Here is a 26688-nt window from a genome sequence, read left to right as displayed (position 1 = left end):
CTTGGTTTTAAGACAGACTGCTTAAGGAGGACTGACTATGGTTGAGGAGGGTGTGTCTGCCCTTATTTGAGGGCTAAGACACAGACATGTGGCTAGAAGGGAAGGGAAGATGAAAAGGGTCTTTTGTATCTGCAGGTAGCGTGGACAGATGAGAGGAAACTTCAGTCCTAAGGGCAGTCTTGTATATTGGGTCTCAGGGAGCAAAAATGAGAGAAGGTCTTGCAGCATTCTGCATGATTCCATGTATTAACATCTTAATACGATGGCATCAGGTTCCCAGGGATCATTTATTTACTTAAATTTTTGTTGTCCAACTGTGAAAGACTGGATAAAAATACTCTGTGGGTGGGCAGGGCAGTCAGCAAATATTCATTTAGAAGTACACATTTACATTCTTGTCTGTGTCATATTTTTTTATGTACACATGCATTGAATCTTTTAGAATTTAGTCACCTATGATGACGTGCATGTGAACTTCACTCAGGAAGAGGGGGCTTTGCTTGAGACTTCTCAGAAGAATCTCTACAAAGATGTGATGCTAGAGACCTATAGGAATCTCTCAGCTATAGGTAATATTATGATTTTTTTATTTGCTTTGTAAAATGTCTGTATTATTGTTATTTGTTTTTGTAATTTCAATTGAGAATGAGGAAGAATATGATGAATAAATCACTCATGGTTCTAAAGTTCAAGGGAGTTAGTAACTTAAATATTGCCTAATTTCCAATAATGTAACATACTTTCTCTGGTGCTGTGTTTTAGGGTACATTTGGGAAGAACATACAATTGAAGACCATTTTCAAACTTCTAGAAGTCATGGAAGGTAATTTTCCTCTGCAAGCTGGTGAGAAAATGCCTATAAAGAAAGTTTAACGTGTGCTACAGGTTGTAAAGAAAATCATTAGGGTACAATAAGCACTCCTTTCACTTATGGATATTTACTGAATTTCATAAAATCATATATGTCTATAGCAGGTATGTAATTATACTTTGCCAGGCATTCCATTAGTTCAAAGACAGAGAAATAATGGCTTAACATATATATATATATATATATATATATGTGTGTGTGTGTGTGTGTGTGTATCTATCTATCTATCTATATATATATATATATACATATATATATATATATATATATACATATATATATATGTATGTATGTATATTAGTGTTTAAATCAAGCCTAGTAGAGTCATGCTGTAAAAGTGTCTCTACAGTCTCATATCACTTAGCTATTGCAAAGGAACACAAAGTGATTAGGTGACACGTATATGTCTAAAATCTAGTAATAAGCAAATAATCCATACTATATCTGAGCTTAATGAAATACTTGTAATAACATTGCTAAATTTAGTGAGATGGACAGTTTATAAGATTCAAGAATGGTTTTGTGGTAAAGCCTTAGCTCTGTACCACATCTCTGTGGCGAAAAAAGTCCGCTGTGTGAATATAAAATGGAACTTATTCACTTGTTATTCTCTTTTGATATGGATGTCATAGGTTAGGATGGATACAAGCCTTGTGAGCATTGGGGCATTGAAAGAAGCCACACACCTTTCACTTTTCCAGAACGATTAGAGGATATGCAGTATACCACACTTTGAGTAGACATTCTAAATGTGCTATAAGTTTATAAATAATTAGTTTTCCAACATTATTGGGGACAAATACCAACTCAAACTGCTGAAAATCACAATAAGAATTAGGGTAGTAGAAATTTTCTTCTGTTTGCAGTTGTTCATGTTCCAAATGTAGTATTACTCTCATTATAAAAAAATTTGTGAATGCAGAGTTCTTCCTGTTTTTTTTCAAATATGTGAATAACCTTTTAAAAGTATGCTATAAATGTGAGCCAGATAATCAGTACTGTTCCCATTTCATGTATCCTCAAAGATGTAAAACAATCCATAATGAAGGAGAACACCTTTGAATGTAAAAGTCATATTATGTTAACATTAGATAGCTCTTTTCAATGAAACCAAATTACAAAAGAATTCATACAGATAAAAAGACTCATCAGTACACTCAATGTGAGAAAGATTTCACGTGTGCTAATTGTATTTGCAGGCATGAAAGAAGTTGTATTGCAGTGCAACCCTCTGAATTTATTCAATGTGGTAAAGCCTTTGCATATCATAGTCTTAGACAAAGGCATGAAAGAACACATAATGGGGAGAAAGACTATTACTGTAACCAATGTGGTAAAGCCTTTGTAATAAGCAGTCATCTCCGAATACATAAACGAAGAAATACAGGAGAGAAACCCTATGAATGTAACCAAAGTCTACATTCTTGAGTTCTTTATATATATTGGATATTAGTCCCCTATCTGATTTAGGATTGGTAAAGATTCTTTTCCAATCTGTTGTTGGCCTTTTTGTCTTATTGACAGTGTCTTTTGCCTTACAGAAGTTTTGCAATTTTATGAGGTCCCATTTGCCAATTCTCAACCGTACAGCACAAGCCATGGCTGTTCTATTCAGGAACTTTTCTCCATATCTTCAAGGCTTTTCCCCACTTTCTCCTAGATAAGTTTCAGTGTCTCTCGTTTTATGTGGAGTTCCTTGGTCCACTTAGGTTTACCTTAGAACAAGGAGATGAGAATGAATCAATTCGCGCTCTTCTACATGATAACTGCCAATTGTGCCAACACCATTTGATGAAAATGCTGTCTCTTTTCCACTGAATGGTTTTAGCTCCCTTGTCAAAGATCAAGTTACTATAGGTGTGTGGGTTCATTTCTGAATCTTCAATTCTATTCCATTGGTCTACTTGACTGTCGCTATTCCAGTACCATGCAGTTTTCATCACAATTGCTCTGTAGTACAACTTTAGGTCAGGCATGGTGATTCCACCAGAGATTCTTTTATCATTGAGAAGAATTTTTCCTATCCTAGGTCTTTTGTTAATACAGATGAATTTGCAAATTGCCCTTTCTAATTCGATGAGGAATTGAGTTGGAATTTTGATGGGGATTGCATTGGATCTGTAGATTGCTTTTGGCAAGATAGCTAATTTCACTATATTGATCCTGCCAACCCATGTGCATCAGAGATCGTTCCATCTTCGGAAATTTTCTTTGATTTCTTTCTTTAGAGACTTGAGGTTCTTATCATACAGATCTTTCACTTCCTTAGTGTCACACCAAGGTATTTTATATTTTTTGTGACTATTGTGAAGGGTACTGTTTCCCTAATTTCTTTCTCAGCCTGTTTATCCTTTGTGTAGAGAAAGGCCAATGATTTGTTTGAGTTAATTTTATATGCAGCTAGTTCACTGAAGCTGTTTATCAGGTTTAGGAGTTCTCTGGTGGAATTTTTAGGATCACTTATATATACTATCATATCATCTGCAAATAGTGATATTTTGACTTCTTCCTTTCCAATTTGTATCCCATTGACCTCCTTTTGTTGTCTAATTGTTCTGGCTAGGACTTTGAGTACTATATTGAATAGAAAGGGAGAAAGTGGGCAGCCTTGTGTAGTCCCTGATTTTAGTGGGATTGCTTCCAGCTTCTCTCCATTTACTTGGTTGTTGGCTACTGGTTTGATGTAGATTGATTTTATTATGTTTAGATATGGGCCTTGAATTCCTGCTCTTTCCAAGACTTTTATCATGAATGAGTGTTAGATTTTGTCAACTGCTTTCTGAGCATCTAACAAGATGATCATGTGAGTTTTGTCTTTGAGTTTGTTTATATAGTGGATTATGTTGATGGATTTCCGTATATTAAACCATCCCTGCTTCCCTGGGATGAAGCCCTCTTGATCATGATGGATGATCCTTTTGATGTGTTCTTGGATTCGGTTAGCAAGAATTTTATTGAGTATTTTTGCATTGATATTCATAAGGTAAATTGGTTTGAAGTTCTCTTTTTTTTTTCCTTTTTTTTTATTACATATTTTCTTCAATTACATTTCCAATGCTATCCCAAAAGTGCCCCCCCCCCACTCCCCTACCCACCCATTCCCATTTTTTGGCCCTGGCATTCCCCTGTACTGGGGCATATAATGTTTGCCTGACCAATGGGCCTCTCTTTCCAGTGATGGCCGACTAGGTCATCTTTTGATACATATGCAGCTAGATTCAAGAGCTCTGGGGTACTGGTTAGTTCATAATGTTGTTCCACCGATAGGGTTGCAGATCTCTTTAGCTCCTTGGATACTTTCTCTAGCTCCTCCATTGGGGGCCCTGTGATCCATCCAATAGTTGACTGTGAGAATCCACTTCTGTGTTTGCTAGGCCCCGACCTAGTCTCACAAGGGACAGCTATATCACTGTCCTTGCAACAAAGGCTTGCTAGTGTATGCAATGGTGTCATTGCTTGGAGGCTAATTATGGGATGGATCCCTGGATATGGCAGTCTCTAGATGGACCATCCTTTTGTCTCAGCTCCAAACTTTGTCTCTGTAACTCCTTCCATGGGTGATTGTTTCCAATTCTAAGAATGAGCAAAGTGTCCACACTTTTGTCTTCGTTCTTCTTCAGTTTCATATGTTTTACATATTGTACCTTATATATCGCTATACTAAGTTTCTGGGTTAATATTCACTTATCAGTGAGTACATTTCATTTGAGTTCTTTTGTGATTGGGTTGCCTCACTCAGGATGATGCCTTCCAGGTCCAACCATTTGCCTAGGAATTTCGTGAATTCATTCTTTTTAATAGCTGAGTAGTACTCCATTGTGTAAATGTACCACATTTTTTATATCCATTCCTCTGTTGAGGGACATCTGGGTTCTTTCCAGCTTCTGGATATTATAAATAAGGCTGCTATGAACATAGTGGAGCATGTGTCCTTCTTACCGGTTGGGACATCTTCTGGATATATGCCCAGGAGAGGCATTGCGGGATCCTCTAGTAGTACTATGTCCAATTTTCGGAGGAACCGCCAGACTGATTTCCAGAGTGGTTGTACAAGTTTGCAATCCCACCAACAATGGAGGAGTGTTCCTCTTTCTCCACATCCTCGCCAGCATCTGCTGTCACCTGAATTTTTGATCTTAGCCATTCTGACTGGTGTGAGATAGAATCTCAGGGTTGCTTTGATTTGCATTAGTCTGATGATTAAGGATGTTGAACATTTTTTCAGGTGTTTCTCAGCCTTTCGGTATTCCTCGGGTGAGAATTCTTTGTTCAGCTCTGAGCCCCATCTTTTAAGGGGGCTATTTGATTTTATGGAGTCCACCCTCTTGAGTTCTTTATATATATTGGATATTAGTCCCCTATCAGATTTAAGATAGGTAAAGATCCTTTCCCAATCTGTTGGTGGTCTTTTTGTCTTATTGACGGTGTCTTTTGCCTTGCATAAGCTTTGCAGTTTCATGAGGTCCCATTAGTCAATCCTCGATCTTAAAGCACAAGCCATTGCTGTTCTATTCAGGAATTTTTTCCCTGTGCCCATATCTTTGAGACTTTTCCCCACTTTCTCCTCTATAAGTTTCAGTGTCTCTGGTTTTATGTGGAGTTCCTTGATCCACTTAGATTTGACCTTAGTACAAGGAGAGAGGAATGGGTCAATTCGCATTCTTCTACATGATAACAACCAGTTGTGCCAGCACCATATGTTGAAAATGCTGTCTTTTTTCTACTGGATGGTTTTAGCTCCCTTGTCGAAGATCAAGTGACCATGGGTGTGTGGGTTCATTTCTGGGTCTTCAATTCTATTCCATTGGTCTACTTGTCTGTCACTATACCAGTACCATGCAGTTTTTATCACAATTGCTCTGTAGTAAAGCTTTAGGTCAGGCATGGTGATTCCACCAGAGGTACTTTTATACTTTAGAAGAGCTTTTGCTATCCTAGGTGTTTTGTTATTCCAGATGAATTTGCAGATTGCTCTTCCTAATTCGTTGAAGAATTGAGTTGGAATTTTGATGGGGATTGCATTGAATCTGTAGATTGCTTTTGGAAAGATAGCCATTTTTACAATGTTGATCCTGCCAATCCATGAGCATGGGAGATCTTTCCATCTTCTGAGATCTTCTTTAATTTCTTTCTTCAGGGACTTGAAGTTTTTATCATACAGATCTTTCACTTCCTTAGTTAGAGTCACGCCAAGATATTTTATATTATTTGTGACTATTGAGAAGGGTGTTGTTTCCCTAATTTCTTTCTCAGCCTGTTTATTGTTTGTGTAGAGAAAGGCCATTGACTTGTTTGAGTTAATTTTATATCCAGCTACTTCACCGAAGCTGTTTATCAGGTTTAGGAGTTCTCTGGTGGAATTTTTAGGGTCACTTATATATACTATCATATCATCTGCAAAAAGTGATATTTTGACTTCCTCTTTTCTAATTTGTATCCCCTTGATCTCCTTTTGTTGTCGAATTGTTCTGGCTAGGACTTCAAGTACTATGTTGAAGAGGTAGGGAGAAAGTGGGCAGCCTTGTCTAGTCCCTGATTTTAGTGGGATTGCTTGAATCTTCTCACCATTTACTTTGATGTTGGCTACTGGTTTGCTGTAGATTGCTTTTATCTGTTTAGGTATGGGCCTTGAATTCCTGATCTTTCCAAGACTTTTATCATGAATGGGTGTTGGATCTTGTCGAATGCTTTTTCCGAATCTAACAAGATGATCATGTGATTTTTGTCTTTGAGTTTGTTTATATAATGGATTACATTGATGGATTTTCGTATACTAAACCATCCCTGCATCCCTGGAATAAAACCTACTTGGTTAGGATGGATGATTGCTTTAATGTGTTCTTGGATTCGGGTAGCAAGAATTTTATTGAGGATTTTTGCGTCGATATTCATAAGGGAAATTGGTCTGAAGTTCTCTATCTTTGTTGGATTTTTCTGTGGTTTAGGTATCAGAGTAATTGTGGCTTCATAGAATGAGTTGGGTAGAGTTCCCTCTACTTCTATTTTGTGGAATAGTTTGTGCAGAACTGGGATTAGATCTTCTTTGAAGGTCTGGTAGAACTCTGCACTAAACCCATCTGGTTCTGGGCTTTTTTCGGTTGGGAGACTATTAATGACTGCTTCTATTTCCTTAGGGGATATGGGACTATTTAGATCCTTAACTTGATCCTGATTTAACTTTGGTACATGGTATCTGTCAAGAAATTTGTCCATTTCATCCAGGTTTTCCAGTTTTGTTGAGTATAGCCTTTTGTAGAAGGATCTGATGGTGTTTTGGATTTCTCCAGGATCTGTTGTTATGTCTCCCTTTTCATTTCTGATTTTGTTAATTAGGATGTTGTCCGTGTGCCCTCTAGTGAGTCTAGCTAAGGGTTTATCTATCTTGTTGATTTTCTCAAAGAACCAACTCCTCGTTTGGTTAATTCTTCGAATAGTTCTTCTTGTTTCCACTTGGTTGATTTCACCCCTGAGTTTGATTATTTCCTGCCATCTACTCCTCTTGGGAGAATTTGCTTCCTTTTTTTCTAGAGCTTTTAGATGTGTTGTCAAGCTGCTAGTATGTGCTCTCTCCCGTTTCTTCTTGGAGGCACTCAGAGCTATGAGTTTCCCTCTTAGAAATGCTTTCATTGTGTCCCATAGGTTTGGGTATGTTGTGGCTTCATTTTCATTAAACTCTAAAAAGTCTTTAATTTCTTTCTTTATTCCTTCCTTGACCAAGGTATCATTGAGAAGAGTGTTGTTCAGTTTCCACGTGAATGTTGGCTTTCCATTATTTATGTTGTTATTGATGATCAGCCTTAGGCCATGGTGGTCTGATAGGATGCATGGGACAATTTCAATATTTTTGTATCTGTTGAGGCCTGTTTTGTGGCCAATTATATGGTCAGTTTTGGAGAAGGTCTCGTGAGGTGCTGAGAAGAAGGTATATCCTTTTGTTTTAGGATAAAATGTTCTGTAGATGTCTATCAGATCCATTTGTTTCATAACTTCTGTTAGTTTCACTGTGTCACTGTTTAGTTTCTGTTTCCACGATCTGTCCATTGATGAAAGTGGTGTGTTGAAGTCTCCCACTATTATTGTGTGAGGTGCAATGTGTGCTTTGAGCTTTACTAAAGTGTCTTTAATGAATGTGGCTGCCCTTGCATTTGGAGCGTATATATTCAGAATTGAGAGTTCCTCTTGGAGGATTTTACCTTTGATGAGTATGAAGTGTCCCTCCTTGTCTTTTTCGATAACTTTGGGTTGGAAGTCGATTTTATCCGATATTAGAATGGCTACTCCAGCTTGTTTCTTCAGACCATTCGCTTGGAAAATTGTTTTCCAGCCTTTCACTCTGAGGTAGTGTCTGTCTTTTTCCCTGATGAAGTTCTCTATCTTTGTTGGGTCTTTTTGTGGTTTAGGTATCAGAGTAATTGTGACTTCATAGAATGAATTGGATAAGGTACCTTCTGTTTCTATTTTGTGGAATAGTTTGAAAAGAACTGTAGTTAGGTCTTCTTTGAAGATCTGATAGAACTCTGCACTAAACCCATCTGGTACTGGTCTTTTCTTTTTTTTCTTTTTTTTCTTTTTTTGGTTGGGAGACTATTAATGACTGCTTCCTTTTCTTTAGGAGATATAGGACTGTTTAGGTTATTATTCTGATCCTGATTAAACTTTGGTACCTTGTATCTGTCTAGAATTTGTTCATTCCATCCAGGTTTCCAGTTTTGTAGTATGATCTGATGGTGTTTTTTATTTCCTCAGGATTGTTGTTATGTCTCCCTTTTCATTTCTGATTTTGTTAATTAGGATACTGTCTTTGTTCCCTCTAGTGAGTTTGACTAAGGGTTCATCTATCTTGATGATTTCCTCAAAGAACCAGCTCTTTGATGGGTTGATTCTTTGTATAGTTCTCTTCATTTCCACTTGGTTGATTCCAGCAGTGAGTTTGATTATTTCCTGCCATCTACTCCTCATGGGTGATTTTACTTCCTTTTGTTCTGGAGGTTTTAGTTGTGCTTCAAGCTGCTAGTGTGTGCTCTCTCTGCTTTCTTTTTGGAGGCACTCAGAGCTTTGAGTTTTCCTCTTAGGACTGCTTTCATTGTGTCTCATAAGTTTGGGTATGTTGTGGTTTCATTTTCATTAAACTCTAAAATTCTTTAATTTCTTTCTTTATTTCTTCCTTGACCAAGGTATCATTGGGGAGAGCGTTGTTCAATTCCCAGGTGAATCTTGGCTTTCTATTATTTATGTTGTTATTGAAGATCAGCCTTATAGTCCATAGTGATCTGATAGGATGCATGGGACAATTTCAATATTTTTGTATCTGTTGAGGCCTGTTTTGTGGCCAATTACATGGTCGATTTTGGAGAAGGTACCATGAGGTGCTGAGATGTATTATCCTTTTGTTTTAGGTTAAAATGTTCTGTAGGTATCTGTTAAATCCATTTGTTTCATAACTTCTGTTAGTTTCACTGGGTCCCTGTTTAGTTTCTGTTTCCACGATCTGCTCATAGATGAAAGTGGGGTGTTGAAGTCTCCCACTATTATTGTGTGAGGTGCAATATGAGCTTTGCGCTTAACTAAAGTTTCTTTAATGAATGTGGCTTCCCTTGCATTTGGAGCATAGATATTCAAAATTGAGAGTTCTTCTTGAAAGATTTTACCTTTGATGACTATAAAGTACCCCTCGTCTTTTTTGATAACTTTGGGTTGGAAGTCGATTTTATTCGATATTCGAATGGCTAATCCAGCTTGTTTCTTCGGACAGTTTGCTTGGAAAATTGTTATCCTGCCTTTCACTCTGGGGTAGTATCTTTTTCCCTGAGGTGGGTTTCCTGTAAGCAGCAAAATATTGGGTCCTGTTTGTGTAGCCAGTCTGTTAGTCTATGTCTTTTTATTGGGGAATTGAGTCCATTGATATTAAGAGATATTAAGGAAAAGTAATTGTTGCTTCCTATTATTTTTGTTGTTAGAGTTGGCATTCTCTTCTTGTGGCTGTCTTCTTTTAGGTTTGTTGTAAGGTTACTTTCTTGCTTTTTCTAGGGCATAGATTCCGTCCTTGTATTGGTTTTCTTCTGTTATTATCCTTTGAAGTGCTGGATTAGTGCAAAATATTTTGTGAATCTGGTTTTGTTATGGAATACGTTGGTTTCTCCATCTATGGTAAGTGAGACTTTGGCTGGTTATAGTAACCCGGGGTGGCAGTTGTCTTCTCTTAGTGTCTATATAACATATGTCCAGGATCTTCTAGCTTTCATAGTCTCTGGTGAAAAGTCTGCAGTAATTCTAATGGGCCTATCTTTATATGGTACTTGATCTTTTTCCATTGCTGCTTTTAATATTTTGTCTTTATTTAGTGCATTTGTTATTTTGATTATTATGTGTCAGGAGGAATTTCTTTTCTGGTCCAGTCTATTTGGAGTTCTGTAGGCTTCTTGTATGTTCATGGGCATCTCTTTTTTAGGTATGGAAAGTTTTCTTCTATAATTTTGTTGAAGATATTTGCTCGCCTTTAAGTTGAAAAATCTTCATTCTCATCTACTCCTATTATCCATAGGTTTGGTCTTCTCATTGTATCCTGGATATCCTAGATGTTTTGAGTTAGGATCTTTTTGCATTTTGCATTTCCTTTGTTGTTGTGACCATGTTCCCTAAGGAATCTTCTGCAACTGAGATTCTCTCTTCCATATCCTGTATTCTGTTGTTCTATGGTTCCTGCTTTCTTTCCTAGGGTTTCTATCTGCAGAGTTGTCTCCCTTTAGGTTTTCTTTTTGTTTCTATTACCTTTTTAGATCCTGGATGGTTTTGTTCAATTCCATCTCCTGTTTGGTATTATTTTCCTGTAACTCTAAGGCATTTTTGTGTTTCCTCCTTAAGGGTTTCTGGCTGTTTACCTGTGTTTTCCTGTATTTCCTAGTTAAAGTCCTCCATCATCATCATAAGAAGTGACTTTAGATCCATGTCTTGCTTTTCTGGTGTGATGGTGTATCCAGGACTTGCTATGGTGGGAGAGTTTGGTTCCGATGATGCCAAGTAACCTTGGTTTCTGTTGCTTCTGTTCTTAAGCTTGCGTCCTGCCATCTGATCATCTCAAGTATTTGCTGCCCTCAATTTATCTGATTGGAGCCTGTCATTCCTACAATCCCAGTTGATTCAGGACTGGTAAGAGTCCAGCTTTCTCTGTGATCCTTTGCTTGTGGGCTCCTGTGAATCTGAGATTCTGGGTGTGTCAGATTTTTGGCAGTCAAGCTTCCTCTGAGACCCTGAAATACTGGTGTGAACAAGCTCTTTTTATCCTAGGATCCTGTTGTCAAAGATCCTGGGCATGTTACAGTGCCTGGAGGTGGTGTTTTCTTTGAGGAGTGTGGAGCTGTCTGGTCAGTGGTCCTAAGTTAGTGTGGACAGTCCTCTAGGGACCATGGGGGTGTCCGCCAACTCTGCACACAAGGTGACCAGGTACTGGCGCCAACAGGAAGGGACTTGTAACTCTGGTCAGGCAGGTTTTCTGCGTCCCTAATGCTGTCTCAGGTTCCGTGTGCGAGAGGATTGGAACAGAAGTTGTGTTCCACTAACCAATGGTCCTAAGTACACGAGAAGAGTCCTCTAGGGACCTTAGGGATGTCCGCCGACTCTGAGCCCAAAGTGACCCTGTGCTGGCACCGACTGGAAGGGACCATCTGGTGTAATTCTAATAGCCCTGCCTCTATATGTTACTTGACCTTTGTCCCTTACTGCTTTCAATATTGTATCTTTATTTAGTTCATTTGTTGTTCTGATTATTATGTGTCAGGAGATACTTTTCTGGTCCTGTTTATTTGGAGTTCTATAGGTCCCTTGTATGTTCATGGGCATCTCTTTTTGGTTGGGGAAATTTACTTCTATAATTTTGTTGAAGATATTTACTGGTGCTTTGAATTGAAATTCTCCATTCTCATTTATACCTATTATCTGTAGGTTTGGTCTTCTCTTTGAGTCCCGGATTTCCTGCATGTTTTTGGTTAGGATCATTTTGCATTTTCTTTGATTGTTGTATCCATGTTCTCTATGGAATCTTCTGCACCTGGGTCTCTCCCGTCCATCTCTTGTATTGTTGCTGATGCTTGTATCTCTGGTTTCTTATTTCTTTCCCAGTGTTTCTATCTACAGAGTTGTCTCCCTTTGGGGTTTCTTTACCATTTCTACTTCCATTTTAAGATCTTGGATGGATTTGTTCAATTCTGTCACCTCTTTGGTTGTATTTTCTTGTAATTCTTTATGGGATTTTTGTCTTTCCTCTTTAAGGTCTTCTACCTGTGTAGCAGTGATTTCCTATAATTCCTTGAGGGATTCTTTGTGCTTCCTATTTAAGTGCTTCTACCTTTTTAGCCGTGTTCTCCTGAATTTCTTTAAGTGAGTTATTAATGCACTTCTGAACATCCTATACCAACATCATGAGATAAGATTTTAGATTCGAATCTTGCTTTTCAGGTGTGTTGGTGTATTTGAGACTCGTTGTGGTGGGCGTACTGGGTTCTGATGATGCCCAGTGGTCTTGGTTTCTGTTAGGAAGATTCTTTCATTTGCCTTTCGCCATCTGGTAGTCTTTGGTGTTAGATGTTCTAGCTGTCTCTGGTTGAAGCTTGTTCCTCCTGTGTTCTTTAACCCCTGTCAGCACTCCTGGGAGACTAATTCTCTCCTGTGTCCCAGTGGTCAGAACACTCTCTGCAGGCAAGCTCTCCTCTTGCAGAGAAGGTGCACAGAAGTCTGGAGCTCAGATCCACCTCCTGATTTCTGAGGTCAGAGCCCTCCCCAGAGGCCAATTCTGCTCTGGCAGTAAAGGTGTCCAGGAGTCTGGGTTCCAGCTCTGTCTTCTGGCTGAGAATGTAGGCCTGTAGGGACCCTGTCCAAGAAGCTTGGTTGCTTCTGCTGCCCATGTACTCTTCTACATAAACTGGTTTCAGTGATCCCAAAATTCTGGGTGTGCTAGGGCCTGCCTATGTCCTTTGACCCTGTTTTTGCTAGCACAAGACCCTCTGGATTTTTTGGAACTGATGTTGTGTTCCACTCACCAGTGATCTCAAGGAACTGGGTGTGCTAATGTGCCAGCCTTGTGGGGAGTCCTCTGGGGACCTTAGGGTCCTCCACAGAGACCGCCTCAAACACTCTTAAACAATTACTTCTGTCTCATTTATCCCTAAAAGCAATTAAACAAATCTCATAGATTTCTTTTCTTTTTTCTGATTATAGCTCTGGGCAGCTTCTACTGTCGACCTCTGTCTCTTCTTTCTGAGCTACCTGTCTGTCTGTACTGCACCTCCAAGCTCAAACTATTTGAGACAGACAGAAATCTTTGAGAAGGGCCCATGGTAAATCCAGACCAACAAGGATGTCCGGATCAACATGGAGGATTTTGGTGATTCCCAGCACATTCCATGAACCCAAGAATTATGCAAACCAATTCAGCTCAACTTTTGTTTTAGTTGTGAACCTGCACAACTTGGTGAGGAACTAGATGGCTCAGCAAAACCAGCAACTCCACTAAGAATCCAATTTTCCCCATCCCTTAATTTCACATCTTAGCATTGGTTTTTCATGCGAGAATCTCCAGTAAGTTTTGAAAACTGTGTTTCAGCCTATAGGTGTGATGCCTTCTGTAGACTCAGTTGTTACTCTGCTCTACTATAGGATGCCACCTGTGTAAGTTCCTAGCTCAGCTTGCAAATGCTTTGGAGTCTGAAATGAAAGACAAACAGCTTTATTTAATATGCCAAATCAGCTCATTAGATGGGACACTCCCAATCATCCACATTGCTAATGACTCCTCTATGGCACTCCTGAATTACTAAAATCTATAGCCCATCTCTGCTTCCCCAGAACCAATCAGAAGAGGGAACACTGGGACTACTCTTCCACAGCTCTTATGTGGCTGGTATTCTGTCTTTCCCATCTCTCAAGCCAGCATCCAATTCCTTTACTGGCATGGAGATCCTTTTTGTTCCCCTTGTCATGAATCCAAAAATCCTGCCTGTGTCTCCTCCCTAGCCATTGGCTGCTGGCACTTTACTTTCCCAGTTATAATCAGCTTGGGGCAGGGAATCTCAGTGTCTCAAATGCAAGATTATTATGAAATTTGGGAACAATTTAACATGAGTAGCATGAGAACCAATAAACAATTGGGAATAAACAGAAAAACACGGCAAATCCAAGCACCAGGCCCTAAGTATTGCCTTTTGGTTATTACCCTCCATTTACTCATATGGTGAAACTACGTTCAAGTTTCCAGGCATCAGGTATTGTGGAGGTCCAACCTAACTTTACTCATATTTTGTTCTTGAAAACATAATGACTGTCTCTAATAAAGCTTTCTGCTTTTCATAGTGTGCTTCTCAAAACATAACACCTGTTCTTTACCACCAAAGAACAAATCCAAATGATTGTTTAAACTATAATACCTATATTCTATAAGAGTTGATACAGTAAACTACATAAGCCCCTGTCCTTAAATCCTGATTGGTGTGAAAATGAAGCTGAAAGAAAGATGAAATTTCAAGACCTGTAAGTCATATAAAGTACTCAGAAATTTCTGGTTGTTTGTAAGCTTAGAGGCTCCTGGGGCTGAGAACAAAGAAAAACAAACCCGGGCATTCTTGGGAACAGCTTGACCAAAAAGATAAAGAGCAATATGAGGACATAACAGGGCTATCTGAACTGAGTCAACAACTCACAGAACCCTGACCTGCACGTATTCTTTTGCTGATGTTTGAATAAGCCAATAGTGTGTCACGATGCTGAGTTCCCCACCCCTAAGCCCTTTACCCCATAAAAACCCCTAGCTTTCGAGCCTCGGGGTCGAATCCAGTGTCTCCTGTGTGAGATTCGTTTTTGACATGGAGCTCTGTCATTAACCTACCTCATGTGTTTACAGTAAGGAGGACTCTTGTGTTTCTTTGGGTGCACTCTCTCTCCCCAGACTAGAGCAGCAGTCCCTGAAAGGGGGTCTTACAAAGCTATAATTTTGAAGGAATGTTTCTGCCTGTCCCTCCCCTTTTTTTTAAATATATATAAATGTTTCTTTCTTTTATTGTTTACTCTTTTTTTTATACAATCCACACCTTCTACCCCTTATCTTATTCAGAGTTTCTATTCCTGCACAAACATCATGACCAAGAAACAAGTTGGGGAGGAAAGAATTTATTCAGCTTACACTTTCATACTGCTGTTCATCACAATGGAAGTCAGGACAGGAACTCAAGCAGGTCAGGAAGCAGGAGCTTAAGTAGAGGCCATGGAGGGATGTTTCTTTACTGGCTTGCTTCCCCTGGCTTGCTCAGCCTGCTCTCTTATAGAACCCAAGTCTACCAGCCCAGAGATGGTCCCACCCACAAGCAGCCTTTCCCCCTTGATCACTAATTGAGAAAATGGCTGTCCTCCAAAAAAGGAAAGAGCCTGGTGTGGGGGCACACACCTTTAATCCCAGCACTCAGGAAGCAGAGGCAGGTGGATTTCTGAGTTTGAGGTAAGCCTGGACTACAAAGTGAGTTCCAGGATAGCCAGGGCTACACAGAGAAACCCTGTCTCAAAAAAACAAAGGGGGGGGGGCGGAGAGAGAAAATGCCTTACAGCTGGATCACATGGAAGCATTTCCCCAACTGAAGCTCCTTTCTTTGTGATAACTCCAGCTTGTGTCAAGTTGACACCAAACTTGTCAGTACAATTGACCCCTTGTCAACTTGACACACAAATACATCACTAGTAAGCCTCAACCCTTAGTTTCTTATTCATCCCCAAGATCTAAACAACTTTAAATGTCCCTGTCTTAGTTAGGGTTTTACTGCTGTGAACAGATACCATGACCAAGGCAAGTCTTATAAAAAACATTTAATTGGGGCTGGCTTACAGGTTCAGAGGTTCAGTCCATTTTCAAGGTGGGAGCATGGCAGTATCCAGGCAGGCATGGCACAGGAGGAGCTGAGAGTTCTATGCCTTCATCCAAAGACGGCTAGTGGAAGACTGACATCCAGGGAACTAGGGTGAGGATCTTATACCCACACCCACAGTGACACACCCATTCCAACCAGGTCACACCTATTGCAACAAGGCCACACCTTCAGATGGTGCCACTCCCTGGTCCAAGGATATACAAAACATCACAGTCCCATAGTCTTTACATATTAAAAGTTCAATCCTTTTAAAATATTCAATATCCTTTAAATTCCAAACTGTTTTACAAACTCTTAACTGTGGAATCCACTAAAATATTTTTTTCCTTCAAAGGGAAAAAATATGAGGGCACAGTCACAATCAAAAGAAAAATTAAATTCCAACTGTCCAACGTCTGGGATCCAACTCATTATCTTCTGGGCTCCTCCAAGGGCTTGGGTCACTTCTCCAGCCCTGTCCTTTGTAGCACACAGCTTGTCCACTAGGATCCAGATGGCTGTACTTTACTGCTGCTGCTGTTCTTGGTCATTCATGGTCCTGGCTTCTCCAAACACTACATGACCCCTGGGTCATTAATTGCATCTGAGGCTGCACCTTCACCAATGGCCTTCCATGGCCTCTCATAGTGCTGAGCCTCAGCTGCTCTGCCCGATCCCTTCATGCCAGCAAAACCAGTACCACCTGGGTAACTCTTACACGTTACCAAGTCCAGCCATAGCACAAGGCAAACCTTGGCTATCTCTGGAACACAGCCTCTGTGCTCTCAGAAAACACTTCCGAGAATATGTCACCCCAATGATGCTGGTCTCTTCTTAATTACTGCTAAGTTTTTAGCTACAGCTAACCAGCATCAATAGTCCCAGTAATGCCAAGTTTTCACTCTAGTAGTTCTGGTATCTTGTTAATCACAGCTGATTCTTCAGCCCTAGCTAGTCAGAACCACAGAATCTTCACAATCCAAAATAGCAATGGCCCTGAAAAGAGTCTTTAATTTTCCCTCTGAAATTTCACAAGCCAGGCCTCCATCTTCTGCACTGATCTCAACATTATCTTCCAAGCTCCTACACAACATCCCACAGAGTTCTTAAAACTGAATGTGTCCTTTGGCCCAAAGTTCCAAAGTCCTTCCACATTCCTCCCAAAACATGGTCAGGCTGTCACAGGAATACCCCAGTTCTCATACCAATTTGTCTTAGTCAGGGTTTCTATTCCTTCACAAACATGATGAGCAAGAAGCAGAGGGGAGGAAAGGGTTTCTTCAGCTTACACTTTCCAAATTGCTGTTGATCACCAAAGGATGTCAGGACTGTAACTCAAGCAATACAGTAAGAAACACCCCTGTATCCTCTTGAATCCTTTGTATGATTATTTTCATGATGATGAAGAATTAGAAATGTTTAAAGGCTTCCCCATATTTAATGCATTTATAGGGTTTCTCTTTCATAATGATGAAGATTTGAGAATCTGAAAAGGTTTCACCATATTATATTCCTAAATTTCTTGGCAGTATGGATTGTTTCACTGTGAGGACTCTAGAAATATTCAAAAAGCTTCACCATATTAACTACTCTCACAGGATTTTGTCTACATTATGATTTCTTTTGTGTCTTTGAATATGATTGACAAGTGAAGGCAATACCACATGGCTTCCAGACATAGGGTTTCTCACCTCTATGTCTTCTTTTATGTATTTGAAGATTATAATGTACAAGGCTTTGTACCTTTAATAACTTTCATAGGGTTTCTCTCAAGTGTGTCTTCCTTTATTTACTTAGAGAATACTGTGACTTATAAAACATTTACCACATTGCTTATATTCATGGGTTTCTATCCAGTGTGTATACTTTTGTGTTAGGAGATGACTCTTTATAACTGCTTTACCTAATTAGTGATATTCAGAGGATTTTTCTCCACTACATGTTCTTTATGGATTTGAAGATGATTGTGATGTAGAAGGGTTTCAGGACATTGCCGATATTCATAGGGTTTCTCTCCAGTACAAACATGTACTTATATATTTTGAGGCCACTGTTTTGTGAAAAAAGTGTAAAAGCACATTGCTAACATTCAAAAATCTCTCTCCTATACGTGTTGTTTTATGATTTTGTTGATGACTGCTTTCTGAAAAAGTTTAACCACATTGGTTAAAGTCAAAGCATTTCTCTCAAGTATATATTCTTTTATGTATGTAAAGACTATTGGTTTTTGAAAAAGCTTTACCATGTTGGTTACATTTAAAAGGTTCCTCTCTGGTATGTGTTCATTTATATACGTGGAGATCAATGCTTGCTGCAAAGACTTTATAACATTAGATGCCTTCATAGACTTTCTCTTCTGTATGGTCTTTTGTCTTTGGAGGTCACTCCTTCCTGCAAAGGCTTTACCACATTGGTTAAATACATAGGGTTTTTCAGCTGTATGTATTCGATGATATTCAAGACCACTGCTTCCTGCAAAGGGTTTACTACCTTGGTTTCATTCATGGGGTGTTTCGCCTGTATGTGTTCTTTTATGACATTGGAGACCACTGCTTCCTGCAAAGGCTTAACCACACTAGTTACATTCATAGGGTCTCTCTCCTGTACATGTTCGCTTATATATCTGGAGAGTACTGCTTTCTGCAAAGCTTTACCACATTGTTTACATTCATAGGGTTTATCTCCTGTATGTCTTCGCTTATGTATTTGAAGGTCAACACTTCTTATAAAAACTTTACCACATTGCTTACATTCACAGGGTTTCTCTCATGTATGTCTTCGCTTATGTATTAGAAGGTCACCACTTCTTTTAAAAGCTTTACCACATTGTTTAGATTCTTAGGGTTTCTCTCCTGTATGTGTTCGCTTATGTATTTGGAGAGTACTGCTATGTGCAAAGGCTTTACCACATTGTTTACATTCACAGGGTTTCTCTCCTGTGTGTGTTCGCTTATGTATTTGGAGAGTACTGCTATGTGCAAAGGCTTTACCACATTGTTTACATTCATAGGGTTTCTCTCCTGTATGTGTTCGCTTGTGTATTTGGAGTTCTCCCCTTTTTACAAAAGCTTTATCACATTGTTTACATTCATAGGGTTTCTCTCCTGTATGTGTTCGCTTATGGATTTGGAGAGTACAGCTATGTGCAAAGGCTTTACCACATTGCTTACATTCATAGGGTTTCTCTCCTGTATGTGTTCGCTTATGGATTCCGAGATGACTGCTTCGTGTAAAGGCTTTACAACATTGGTTACATTCATAGGGTTTCTCTCCTGTATGTATTCGTTTATGAATTTGGAGGTCACTCCTTTTTGCAAAGGCTTTACCACAGTGGTTACATTCATAGGGTTTCTCTCCTGTATGTGTTCGTTTAAGTCTTTAGAGGACACTCCTTGTTCCAAAGTCTTTACCACATTGGTTACAGTCATAGTGTTTCTCTCCATTGTGTATTCTTTCATGCCTTTGACTATGACTCTGATATGCAAAGGCTTTACAACATTGGTTACATTCATAGGGTTTCTCTCCTGTATGTATTCGTTTATGAATTTGGAGGTCACTCCTTTTTGCAAAGGCTTTACCACAGTGGTTACATTCATAGGGTTTCTCTCCTGTATGTGTTCGTTTAAGTCTTTAGAGGACACTCCTTGTTCCAAAGTCTTTACCACATTGGTTACAGTCATAGTGTTTCTCTCCATTGTGTATTCTTTCATGCCTTTGACTATGACTCTGATATGCAAAGGCTTTACCACATTGAATAAACTCAGAGTGTTGCTCTGCAGAAGAACTTCTTTCATGCCTGCAAATACAATTGGCACACGTGAAATTGTTCTCGCATTGATTATACTGATGAGTCTTTTTATCTGTATGAATTCTTTTAAAAATTGGCTTCATTCAAAAGAGCAATCTAATGTTAATGTAATATGCCTTTGTTTGCATTCAAAGGTGTTCTCCTCGTTATGGATTGTTTTACATCTTTGAGGATACATGAAATGGGAACAGTATTGATTATCTGGCTCACATTTATAGCATACTTTTTGTATAAAAGGTTATTCACATATTTAAAAAAAACAGGAAGAACTCAAAGTCTTTGCACACTGATTGCATTCACAAATTCTGTTATCATGAGAGTAATACTACATTTGGAACATGAACAAATGCAAACAGAATATAATTTCTACTACCCTAATTCTAATTATGATTTTCAGCAGTTTCAGTTGGAAAATGTCCCCAATAATGTTGGGAAACTAAGTACTTATAAACTTACAGCACATTTAGAATGTCACTCAAAGTATGTTATACTGCATATCCTCTTGTTGTTCTGAAAAAGTGAAAGGTATGTGGCATCTTTCAATACCCCTATGCTCACAAGGGCTGTATCCATAGTAACGTATGACAACCATATTAAAAGAGAATAACAAGTGTAAAGGTTCCATATTACATTCACACACGTGACTTTTTTCCTCATAGAGATGTAGTATAGCGATTAAGGTTTTTCCACCAAACCATTTTTGAATCTTATGAACTGTCCATCTCACTAAATTTAGCAATGATATTACAAGTATATCATTGAGCTCAGATATACTATGGATTATTTGCTTATTACTAGGTTTTAGACATATACTTGTCACCTAATCACTGTGTGTTCCTTTTGCAATAGCTAAGCGATATGAGACTGAAGACACTCGCACTTGTACAGCATGGCTCTACTAGGCTTGATTTAAACAGTAACATACCTGTTAAGCCATTATTTCTCTGTCTTTGAACTAATAGAAAGTCTTGCAAACAATAATTACATATCTGCCATAGACATATATGATTTTATGAAATTCAATAAACATCCATAACTGAAAGCAGTGCTTATTGTACCCTATTGGTTTTCTTTACTACTTGTAGCACACGTTAAACTTTCTTCATAGGCATTTTCTCCTCAGCTTGCAGAGGAAAATTACTTTCCATGACTTCTAGAAGTTTGGAAATGGTCTTCAATTGTATGTTCTTCCCAACTGTAACCTAAACACAGTACCAGAGAAAGTATGTTACGTTATTGGCAATTAGGCAACATTTAAGTTACTAACTCCATTGAACTTTAAAACCATGACTGATTTATTCACCATATTCTTCCTCATTCTCAATTAAAATTACAAAAACAAAAAACAATAACAAAGAAACAGTTGTGCATACATGTTATAAAGTAAAAAAAAAAAAAAAGAAAAGTCCAATATTTTCTATAGCTGTGAGATTCCTATAGGTCTCTACCATCACACCTTTGTAGAGACTCTTCTGAGAAGCATCCAGCAAAGCCCAGTCTTCCTGAGTGAAGTTCACATGCACGTCATCATAGGTGACTAAATCCTGTAGGATTTGATAAGTGTGCACAAAGCAAAATATACAGACAACAGTGTAAAGGTTTATTTCAAAATGAATATTCGCTGACTGCCCTGCCTACCCACATAGTACTTTTTATCCAGTCTTTCACAGTTGGACAACAAAAACTTAAGTAAATAAATGATCTCTGGGAACCTGATGCCTTAGTTTTAAGATGTTCTGTATGGAACCATGTAGAATGCTGGTAGACATTTTTGTTATTGAGATCTAATATGCAAGAGTTCCCTTAAAACTGCAGTTTTCTCTCACCTATCCATGTCACAAAAGACCATTTCCATCTCCCCTTACCTTCTTGTCACATGTCCCCTTCCCTTCTTAGCCCCCAAGTATGGACAGACACCCCCTTCTCAACCATAGCCAATTCTCCCAAAGACCAAGCAGTCTGTCTAAAGAACAAGCCCACTATCTGTTTTCCTAGACAGAACAGTCTCATAGTAGCCCACAGAACTGCCACACAATATCAGGGAAAGCTTCCTCTGCCCATTTCCACGAGACCAATTTTCAACTTTTCTTCAATAACTAAGGCAACTACACCAGGAACAATGTGAACTTGACTAATATTACCTGTGCTAGTATGTGTATAGAAATAAAATAAAATCATATTTCCTGACTCCAATAAAAATAACTCAAATGTGGGAAGCCACATGTGCCGTTGCTGAGTGGCACTGACTACTGCTGGCCACCACGCATAAGATTGGACAAACAACCAATGTGTACATATGCAGTAAAGTTTTTTGCAAAAACACTGCCTGGCCCAGGCATGATAATGAGGTACTAAGAGAGTAACCAATCGGATGTGAGACATGCAAATGAGGCTTAGTGAATAACCAATCAGGGTATGAGACATGCCTCTCCTAGGCCTATAAAAGCAGCACCAGTTCTGGGCTCAAACTCTCTTCGCCTCTACAATCAAGCTCTCCCAATAAACGTGTGCAGAAGGATCCTGTTGCAGCGTCGTTACTGCTGGCCAGTCCGGCGCGCGCAAGACTCAAAGTCACCCCTAAACTGTTATAAATCTGACCCTACAGTTACTACTGATCTGTCTTCCAAACAGAGAGGCCCCATGCTCCAGAGTTCTCTCTGTCATTGTAGATGATCAGAAAGTTGAGCTATTGCTCTATAGCTGTTCATGACCCTTTGTACTTCCAGGCTAAACCAGGCCCATGGGAGCCCATATACAAAACAATGCTGAATGATAACTTAATGTCTGCTTCCTGCCATATGCATTATGCTCCAATCTGTCCTATCCACCCACCCAGCACCATCAACACCTGAGAAACTTCTGCATGTCAGAAGCTCCTTTTGTAACAAGAATTGAAGTTCTGTGAATCATGCCATTTTGACAACAGGGAATAGAAAGATAAAAGGAATCTAATCAAATATTTCTGGAGGATGATCGCTGACAACTCTTTACTACTACCTTCTAAACTATTTATAAAACTAGTCACACAAAACTGAATACAGACGGGTCATGAATTCTAGAAATCAAACCATTAGTTTTCCAATGTTGTCCTATGGCACACCAAAGGCAATGCCTGTATATGCACACTGCAGAGTGACATTTAAGTTCCATACCTTGCCACTCCCAGGGCTACCGAGCCACCCTCACCCCTGTAAATCCACACTCAGAAAGAGTCAAAGGACAAGGGCCTCTGTTATGATCACCACATGGACCAACAGAACCACACTCTGACCCACAGTCCATTTAGAACCAGCAGATCGGACTCAAATAGCTCTGCAGACTTGCTTCTCCTGTACCGTCAATGGAGATTACTATAATAACCAGGGGATGGCTTGTGGTCTTCCAGGCAGCTTATAACACATGCATCTGAGGAGAATCCTGTAGAGAATCTGCAAGCTACCTTCCCCTAGTGTTCCTGATTGTTAGTCCTGCCCATAGTCCCTCATTAGGATGGAAAAGTCAGCTGGGCCTCAGGGCAACAGCAGCTCCTTCCACTGTGGGATCACAGAGCAAAAGATTTAGACAGCTAAAACCTTCCAGGCTAGGCTGTTACACCCTACATGCAGACATAGCCCTAGTCTGGAAAATTTACATTTATAAGAATGTTCTAGTCCTGGAGACCAAGTAATTTCCATTTAAAGGCCCAAGGTCCTTTCTTTATATATTCAATTATGCATGCAATACCCACTACAGCCATCTCTACTTCTTACTGGGGAAGTCCTGCAGCCAACCTGCAATCAAATTCATACATTGACAATAATTTAAAAGTGAATGTGACTATGACTTTTAAAACTAGAAGCAGTTATTGGGCAAGAAAAAGGAAGAAAAAGAAGAAATAAATTGTAAGGACATCACTGCTCCTAGGTATGGTGGAGGAGAAAGTATATTATACACAAAAGAGTGAACATAGCCTGACCCAATTATACCTGGGATAGTATAGAGTAGACATGACCTGGGACCTTGTGGAGAGAGGAAGGAGGGCAGAAGCAAGAGCCAGATCAAGATGGTTAATGATAGATGAAAAGCCCATTTCCTAAACGATTGGATTGCATAAGGAATGGCAGCTGGGAGATTGGCAGTCCTACTGCTGGGGTAGATGGCGAGGTATGCCAGCAATAAGGTGTCACAACGAGGGCCTGTGATCTCATTTGACATTGCCCTAATCTGAAAAATGCCCGAAGATGACCAGTATGGAATTTAACTGATTGTGCAAAATTGATTACTTGACTCCTTATGGTGAATGTCAACTACTGCCAAAGCAGAAAGGCCTCACCTACCTTATTCCTCCTCCTCTTCTGTGCTGCAAGTAGACCAGCTTCAAAGTTGGTCAGTGAACTCAACCTTATATCTGTCCCTCTTTATTTGTAATCCCCTAATTTGTAACCCTGTAACCCAGGGAGGTTAGACAACACTCATTCCCTGGTGTCTTTTGTCTCACTGATCAGTCAGAACCCAGCTTGACAGGAGTTGTAGGACTGTTTTCCAAGCCCTGGGCAGCAGAGGGAGGATTAGGAGTTCAAAGCAAGTCTTAACTACATGGCATAAAGAAAGTAGGAGCTACAGGAGATGTTTCTCTAAACAGACAGATATGAAATCTCTTTAAAAACAGGAATGAAATTCTTAATTTTGGGGCAATATTGGAGAAAAGAAACACTTAAGAGATCACCCATGGATAGTCAAAATGAAATTTAAAATCTAATACCAAAAATGAACTTTTTAAAAAGAAAAAAATAAATGAAAAAATATATTACTGTACTGATTTGAAAAAGATCATGCCCTTCCTGGTAGAAGGAATGGCAATAATAAGATAGTGTTTGACCTTGCCCCTATGATCTTTGTTAACTACTGAGATCTATAATGTGACACACACAGCTACAGCTAATGGCATGTGTTTATATTTCTGAGATCACTTAAATATGTCACCAAGGTTTGCACATATCTCATAATACAGATCATAAAATGGGAATTCATCACTCACTGGCTCAAGCTAACCTGCCCAAAATAAACACCCACCAATCTAGTTTTACTAATAACCATTCTCTGTTGTAAACTTCTCTCTCAATTTATGATTTGATTTTTTTGTGTGAACTTGTAGTGTACTCAGTAACATGTGATCAGGTATTCTGAAAGATTTATAAGTACAGAGGAAAAGGAGATATGGAAAAGAGAAAGGAGAAGTTTTTTTGCCCTTCCCCACTTAGGATCTTTTCGCTTTTCCTCTTAGATAGCTTTCATAGGTAACTTTTGACAACTTAGTAAAAACTCCATAACCACTTCTTTGAGTGTCCCATTTTCTTCCTGTGACTTCTGACCTGCAGGCTAAAAGTTAGAGACCAGCAGTTCCTTCTGAGATAGAGCAAAGGCCACACTGCTTAATCCTCTGCTGTTAGGCTACAGGTGTTAATCACCAAAGCCCTCAGTCTTCTACCCTCAGAAAGAGCAAGGAAGGTTTTAGGCTCAGGTGCTCAAAGCAAGGCTTAACTACATGGCATAAGGAAAGCCTGAGCTACCGATGTTGCTGTAAACAGAAAGATATGTAATCTCTTTAAAAATAGGAATTAAATTATTGATTTCTGGGAAATATTGTAGAATAGGAAGAAGTAAGAGGTCAGAGCACCTATACATAAAGAAAATAAAAATTTAAAAAATAATACCAAATATTGGCTTTTTAAAAAGATAAATATAATTGAAAAATATGTCACTATACTGATTTGAAAAAGATCAGGCCTATCTTGGTAGAAGGAAAGGCATTTATGAGATAGTGTTTGACCTTGTCCCTAAGTGCTTTGTTAACTACTAAGGTCTATAATCTAACACACACAGCTACAGAGAATGGCATGTGTTTTACATTTCTGAGCTCAATTAAATATGTCAACAAGGATTGCACAAATCTACATAATACAGATCCTAAAATGGGAATTCATTACCCACTGGCTCAAGCTAACCTGATCAAATAAAACACCCTTCAAACTAGGTTTACTAAATTACATCCATACATGGATACAGTCTGTAAAATTACAAAATCATTCTCACTGCCTGAATCAGGTCCTTCTCCATAACAGTGACCCCTGCAGCACACTCCCTTTTCCTTTGGTCTGTGACCTAGCTCTTGTCAGCACTCTTTTACCTGACAGTGTACACAGTAAGCTGTTCCTCTGGTTCTCGTCCTGCCAAGTGTATTTCTCCACACAAGCCCCTGACACAAAGGTTTTGACAAGATGCAGTCTTATAATAAAGTTACTCAGAGGCCACAGCTGGGACCAAAAGGAGAGAGTAGGTCCACAAAGGACCTCACAGATGTCCCTATCTGTCTGGCTGATGCTGACAATCCAGCCTCTGGGAAGAGATATTACACAATCATCCTTTGCTAAGATGCTTGCTCCTCCTCTTTGTGGGAGATGACATTGCACTTACCATGTCTGAAGTTCTAAGTTTGCCTGAGCTAACCTCACAGCAACCAGCAAAAATAATAAGAACCGATTCCACAGAAACACTGAGATCAGCTGAGTTACACAGAGGAGCATGCAGGCTTAGTACCTGGAAGAGTCACCTCATCTTCTGACTAGCAGCTCCATGTGGAGGCTCTAATTCGCTATTGAGTCTTGAGTGAAGTGAACACCAGGCTTAGGGTTAGAGTGTGCTGTAGAGATGCAACCCAGTGGTTCCAGTCTGGGCCAATCCTTTTCCAGATCTGCAGATTTGCAGTTCAGTAGCACCAGTGTGTCTCCTCCAATAGTCTGTTCCTTCACCAAGCTCTTGGGAGAGGCTAAGATTCCTGATCCTTGCTGCCTAAGTGCCTGCCTCTCCCCTTTCTGGGCAGTGCCCCTGGGTTCACTGCTTTGAAAGTTTGGAGTTTGCCTGAGCTCTAATTCCAGTGCTCAGGAGGCAATTCCCCTTCTTCCTCCTGGAATCAAGGTGGATAGCTTACATTTCCCCATCAATCAGCTGAAATTGGAGTTACCAAACTGTCCACAGGTGGTCAGTGCCCAAATATTAGTAACTGAAGAGATTTTTAGGACATAAGATTTTGTGTTGTGGCTTCAGGCTGGGTTCAGGTAAACGGCAAGTACTTTCCACCCAATGGCTAT

General features: G+C 39.4%; 1 long non-coding RNA gene across 1 annotated transcript; it reads left to right on the top strand.

The window, feature by feature from the left end:
* The first annotated feature begins 14 nt into the window (after positions 1-14).
* Positions 15-13271, top strand: Gm11009. Its single transcript, XR_390305.3, has 3 exons — positions 15-569; positions 763-823; positions 13082-13271. It is a non-coding gene; the product is annotated as a predicted gene 11009 (long non-coding RNA).
* The last annotated feature ends 13417 nt before the right edge of the window (positions 13272-26688 follow it).

Source organism: Mus musculus, chromosome 2 (assembly GCF_000001635.26).
Source record: "Mus musculus strain C57BL/6J chromosome 2, GRCm38.p6 C57BL/6J".
In the NCBI taxonomy this organism is placed as follows: domain Eukaryota; kingdom Metazoa; phylum Chordata; class Mammalia; order Rodentia; family Muridae; genus Mus; species Mus musculus.
Note: the sequence above shows the minus strand (reverse complement) of the source record. Positions and strands in the feature narration are given on the sequence as shown.